A 6,892-nucleotide genomic window follows, 5' to 3' on the forward strand; every position below is an offset into this window, starting at 1 on the left:
CTACTCTTAACGAGTAGTGAACCCGCAACCTATAAAGGTGCCATGACCCGATTCGACTCAAAGCTATGGCTTGAGGCCATGCAATCCGAGATGGACTCCATGTATGAGAACAACGTGTGGGATCTTGTTGACTTACCGGCTAAGGTTCGTCCCCTTCAATGCAAATGGCTTTACAAGATAAAGCATTCGTGGAAGGTCGCAAGATATCTACAAAGCACGACTAGTTGCTAAAGGTTTCACCCAAGTGCCAGGTTTGCACTACGATGAGATTTTTGCACCCGTAGTCATGCTGCGTTCCATTCGGATTATCTTAGCGATCGCCGCTTTTCATGACTATGAAATTTGGCAAATGGATGTGAAAACCGCCTTCTTAAACGGCTTTTTGGAGGAAGAGTTGTACATGGTACAACCCGAAGGTTTCATTGATCCAGTACATCCTAAGAAAGTGTGCAAACTTAAGCGTTCCATTTATGGACTTAAGCAAGCATCAAGGAGTTGGAATCATCGCTTCGACCAAGTGATAAAAGACAATGGATTTACTCGATCGGTCGAGGAACCATGTCTATATATCAAGTCGAGTGGGAGCAAGATTGTCTTCCTAATATTGTATGTTGACGACATACTCCTGATTGGGAATGACATACCTCTCTTAACTTCGGTGAAAGTATGGTTGAAAAACCATTTCCGGATGAAAGATCTGGGAGAGGCACAAAGAATTCTAGGCATCCGTATCTATCGAGATAGATCACGACGGATGTTATCTCTCGATCAGAGTCTTACATAGACAAAGTCCTAGAGAGATTCAAAGCATGACTAACTCCAAGAAGGGGTTCCTTCCTATGGCTCCAGGGGTGCATTTGAGCAAGTCTCAGGCACCAGAGACACCGGAAGAAAAGGAGCGCATGACACGGATTCCTTATGCTTCGGCTATAGGATCAATCATGTATGCCATGATATGCACACGTCCGGACGTGGCATATGCATTGAGTATGACAAGTCGATTCCAACAAAGAACCAGGTGAACCACATTGGTTGGCTGTCAAGAACATTCTTAAGTACCTCCGGAGGACTAAAGATTGGGCATTGACTTATGGAGGCGAACAAAAGCTATGCGCAACCTAAGTTCTGCAGATGCTAGCTTCCAAACGGATCGAGATGACTCGAAATCTCGGTCTGGATTCGTTTTTACTCTTAATGGCGCTGCAGATCATTTGGAAGAGTTCGAAACAAACTGTTACAGCAGATTCTACGATTGAGTCCGAGTACTATGCCGCGTCTCGAAGCAACAAAGGAAGCGATATGGATGCGTCAATTCTTACATGGACTATCCGTAGTGCCTAGTTCGAATGACCCGATCACCATCTATTGCGACAATAGTGGTGCCATCTTCCAAGCTAAGGAGCCAAAGTCTAGTAACAAATCTAGACATGTACAACGGAAAGCTCATCTAATCCGGGATTACGTGGAGCAAAAGGAAGTAGTGATAGAAGAGATTGCTACAGATGATAACATATAGAGATCCTCTCACTAAAGCATTACGACAAGATAAGCATGAAGGGCACGTAAATTCCATGGGAATCAAACGTGTTCCTGAGTTGTAGTACTCTTTTATGGATCAGATTCATTCTCCTTTGTACTCTATACGACATCATCGTTTTGATATTTTATATATATATATTTTGTTTTTCATGTGGAATTGTACGACAATTTTGAACACCACAAAGTGAATTGAACAAACATTATATTTTTAGTCCTTAATTGCCCACATGAGCTGATAACTCTGGCAATTATTCCGTGACGTTGGTTGATGGTGGGTTCAACGAGCCATAAGTCAACCGGTTGACTGACCAATCACAGAGGCGATTTATACGGATATTTCGTAGGACACAATTGTGACATCGACGTGGAGTCCTAAATGTTTTACAACATTCGTTGTCTTGGTCGTGGATAGGACTTCCATGGTGATCCTAAGAGTCGATTCTTTGACTATCGATTGTCTCTTGAGACTACGGCAGATTTTGGGTGACTTTGGTTTCTTTCTCACGGTCATCCGTAACAGAGGGCCAAGTAGATTTTTTTCGGGTCATTTCATGCTTTGTGCTTAGATCGGAAGGAGTCGAGTTGAAGGAAATATTCAGCCTTTATCGGGTACTCGATATTTCTCAGGGCCACTCGAGGAGTCAGAATCGAAATGCATGGCCATGCTCGGATACGGATTCGTTTTATCGGTTAAGTTACTCTCTAGTCGGGGAAACCACTCTAGATACGGATCGATTGTAAAATACGACCTTTGTGGATCCAGATCTGCAAATTGTTTTACATTGAGTGGGAGAAATTTTAAATGAATATGAGAATCGGTTATCGCACCTACACTTGTTCGGACAAGTGGGAGTTTGTTGGAGCTTGTGTCCTCCAGTTAGTGCGGATAACGTCATTGCACATACACTTGTACGGACAAGTGGGAGCTTGTTGGGGTTGGTGTCCTTAACAGTTAGTGCAAGGACTTATAAACCTCTAAAAGGATCAAAGGGCATACTTTGGTATTATTATCAGTTGATCCACGTTTATCAATAACGGTTGGCTTGCTAGATAAGTTTGACGTTATTGTCATACAGATGGCGGTGATCAACTGGTCCCTAAAAGTCACACCTATAGGATACGTTCGAGAGATGTGACGGTATGAAAATACTGTCATGTAGATGCCAAAATTGACTAACCAGTTAGTCCGAGTTATTTGACTAGTAATTAGTCAAATATGTGATGTTGAGATATTATATTTAATACGGATTAAATATCATGGGCTAAGGCGAATTAACAGATTAATTCGTAAAATTAAATATACGTGATTTATATTTAATTAAATGTATATTAAAAATAATTATACAATACTGTTTTGTCGGACACGTATTAATAATTCAGCTAACCCGTATTATTAGCTGATGCCTTAATTTCCGATAACCGATAACAGTTTATAATACAAACCCGTCATATACATTTTAGTATTTAACGAACCGGACCTCGAGTTAAAACCAAGAGGAAGTGGAAGCCCACTTCCCCTTGTGGGTCACGGTTCTCGGCCGAACTAGGAGAACAAAAGGAGACCTCCTCTTTCTGTTAAACCTAATCGATCATTTGAAACGAAAATTAGGGTTTGAAGAGCATTCTTCTCTGAAAACCTGAGATCTCTCATCTCGACAAAATTCACATCAGTTCTCCCTATATTGCAAGGCAATCGGAGAACACTGTTCTAGCACAAGGGCATATCTCGGACAAAGTCTTGGGTGTAACGATTAGGAGGAAATCTGCTTTGATTTCTGTTCTTTACGCCGCAATTTAAAGGACCCGAGGTTATTTCTTGTTCCTTATCGTTTCTATTGTTTTTATGTTTTATGACGATATTCGCATGTTTAAATTTACGTTATAGTCCTGCAATTAAAGGGGTAGTATACGGATATTAACCCACAGAACATCCTAGACAAGGCTACCCTTGGTATTGACTCATGGAAGAAGTTGGCACTTGCCTTCTACAAGAAATTCTATCCTCCTTAGAAGACCAATATGTTGAGAGCCCAAATCACCGGGTTCAAACAAAGGGATGAGGAATCATTGTATGAAGAATGGGAGAGATTTAAGGACACTTGTCGTTCTTGTCCACACCATGGACTTAGCGAGTGGTTCCTTGTGCAACAATTTTGGAATGGTCTATATGAACACTCCCGCAACATTCTCAATATGGGATCCAATGGTATGTTTAACGAAGTTGAAGACAATTAAATATGGGTTAAAATTGAAGAGATGGCAGTTCATAATTCACAATATAGTAGGCCTCAAAAGGCCACTAAAGGAGGAAACATGAGGTAGATTTCATCACAAAATTGGGTGCTCAACTAAGTGTTCATATTGACACCATCAATTTGAAGTTTGAGAAGGCCATGGCTAAGCTTGATGAAGCTTCCAAATCACCGAAACAACATGTTAATGCTATGGTGGCATCATCCTCAATTCCAAGTGGAGTATGTGAGAGTTATGGAACTTTGGGACATGACCAAAGTGAATGTAGGGGAACAAGTGAACAAATGAATGCTTTCCAAGCATACAAGAGTGGCACCCCTTATTCCAACTATTACAATGAGAATACCAAATTCCATCCAAACCTTTCATACAAGAGCTAAAATGTTCAAAATCCTCAACCAACATACACCCTACCTCAAATGCGAAATCAAGCTCAAAGACCCTTTTATAACCAAAGCAAAGGTTATCAAAATCAACCCTCTTACAATCAATCCAATGACCAAGGCTTTGATGTTCAAAAAGCGGTCCTGCAAATGCAAAAGAACCAACAAGAATTATTCACCCAAATTAAAAAAGATAGCCAAGCCAAAGACATCACCATTAACAACATACTAGCCCATACCAAGATGCTAGAAACTCAAATGACTCAATTAGCATCTTCTAGCTCTCAAAGACAAAAGGGGCAATTACCACCTCAAAGTAATCCCCCAAGACATGAGTCGGTTATGAAGGATTCATTAATCTCTTATTAGACACTTCTAATAACTATGTTGATTTAGTTTAGTCATAAACTAATTAGATCTTATGCATGCATAACATTAAAGTACAATGTAAGAAGAAAACCGATCAACTTACAATGAGGGCCGAATGATTTATACTAATTGGTCTCCTACCAAATTAGTCTTCTTAAGAAAAACCAAGTGCTCCAACAAAACACTTAGATTCAATAGTAGAATCCACTCCTCAAGGATTGTACCAAGGTAATCACTCTTAATACATATACTAATTTAGATACTAGAAATTAGTATATATACCCTTAAAAATAATAACTAATATTATTGTTTACTAGCTTTAGTAATGGTGGAATAATATTAGAGATTTTGAACAAATTATTCTAAAAACCATTTTAATGTCACAGAGGATGATGGAATATAAGAGAGATAAGCATAAGTTTTCTCCACTAGAAAAATGACAACCAAATGTTCTCATATAGAGAAGAGGGAGCCGGTTTTGGCTCTTATTGGGAGCCAAAATTGTTCTTCTCAATTTGCTTTTTGTCTTCATAAGAAAGGCTAGGTGTAGGTCTAGTTTAGGGTAGTCATGATGGTGTTTCTTAATTAAAAACATAAAACCATAAAACCATAAACAACCTACTTAAAACCGGCACCCATAAGTAAAATGGACTTCATTTTATCTTTTGCAATTTGTAATTTGTAATTTGTAATTTGTGTGACATATGACAAGTAATATGTCATTAGGCATAATAATGCATATTTAACAAATTAAATATCATTAAATATTTGAATAAATTACATTTAATAAATTAACAAGTAATTCACAATTACATGTAAATAAAATGGGTCCCATTAAATCTAGTTAATATAATCTACAACATCTTGTAATTATAATTAACTAATTACTCTTATCTCAAATATTTCACAAACATTAATCAATTTTAGTAATATAGCAAATTAATTACTAAATTGAATCTTATTTAATCAAATTACAATTAGATATAAAACACCCTCTTATAAATAAAATTTGTTCAATTTAAGGAATTAATTAACTTGTATCAACATACAATTAATTAATTAAACAATTAAGAGTGTTACCCTAGAGGTATGACCTTAAGGGATCAACAGATCACCACCGTCATATGACAATAATGTCAAACTCTAGTCAGCCAATTATTACCGATTAATGTGGATTAGTTGACAATAAAACATTACTTTCCCTCATGCATTCTTATTATGAGATTTAAATATGTGATCGCATTATTGTCGAGAACACATACTCCAACAATCTCCCACTTTTCCGCGATAAGTGTGCGTCACCAATTCTCTTGTCCCATTACTATCTCCCACTCAATGCAAGGTGTCTTGCAGGTCGTACGTGCATTTGATCATATCATGAGTGGGTTCCTCGATCTGGAGAATAACTGTCTGACCGGAATTATCTACCATAGATACCTTCCGAGCGTGGCCACGCATTTTTAGTTCATTACTCCTCGAGTGGCCTTGAGATAGAAGATAACCCTGACTAGGGATGGACAATTCCTATTGCACTCTTCCCTTCGAATAACCACAGCTCATCATGACCCAAAACATACCCATTTGACCCCAATTACGAAGGTCAAAGAACATAAATCAAAGTCATTCTGAAACTGTGCCATCTTAGGCAAATAGTCTTTAGTCAAATAATCGACTCATAATAATACTATAGTAGCTCTCGCCACGACCAAGCTATAAAAATTTCCAGAACTCCATAAGCGGTCATTAGTACGACAGAGTGTCCCTCACAGTCTGCCTATGTGATCGACTAGTCATCTCTCATGACTTTATGGCACTTGAACTTGCCATCAATTGCATCACACTCTAGTTATTTTGAGATGTCACCTCATATGAGTAACTAGGGGCGAATACTATGTTAATCCAGTTCACTTTAATGGGGTTCAATATTATCTTTACAGCCCATTTGGATGTAACAAGGTAACATAAGAGTTTTTAATAAAATTCAAACGATGAATGCATTATCACATATGTAAAACTGATACCATATCAATTACTACATAATCTATAATCCATACTTAATATTGTATATAACTATACATCTCAACTCAATTGAAATGCCATGACTTATCATGCTTAGCCTATGAAAAAGTCTTGGTTAGCAAGTTTTAGCAACACTTTGCACTTTCCCTAACCTTACTATATACTGTTTCACAATTTGTATAATCTTTATTATTACAACCTTTTGAGTACATGTCCCGATCCAATCTGGAGGTAGGTTCCTTATCCTTGGAATAACTCCCACTGTCCTCACAGTGTGTTGGGATAGGACCTTCGGTTATTGGAACTAACTACCATAGTTCCTCCAATTC

The 6,892-nt window shown here is 38.1% G+C and overlaps 1 non-coding gene across 1 annotated transcript; it reads right to left on the minus strand.

The window, feature by feature from the left end:
- Nucleotides 1–3,558: 3,558 nt before the first annotated feature.
- On the minus strand, nucleotides 3,559–3,665 carry LOC141603852 (small nucleolar RNA R71). Its single transcript, XR_012525697.1, has one exon. It is a non-coding gene; the product is annotated as a small nucleolar RNA R71 (small nucleolar RNA).
- Between the last annotated feature and the right edge of the window lie 3,227 nt (nucleotides 3,666–6,892).

Source organism: Silene latifolia, chromosome 9 (assembly GCF_048544455.1).
Source record: "Silene latifolia isolate original U9 population chromosome 9, ASM4854445v1, whole genome shotgun sequence".
In the NCBI taxonomy this organism is placed as follows: domain Eukaryota; kingdom Viridiplantae; phylum Streptophyta; class Magnoliopsida; order Caryophyllales; family Caryophyllaceae; genus Silene; species Silene latifolia.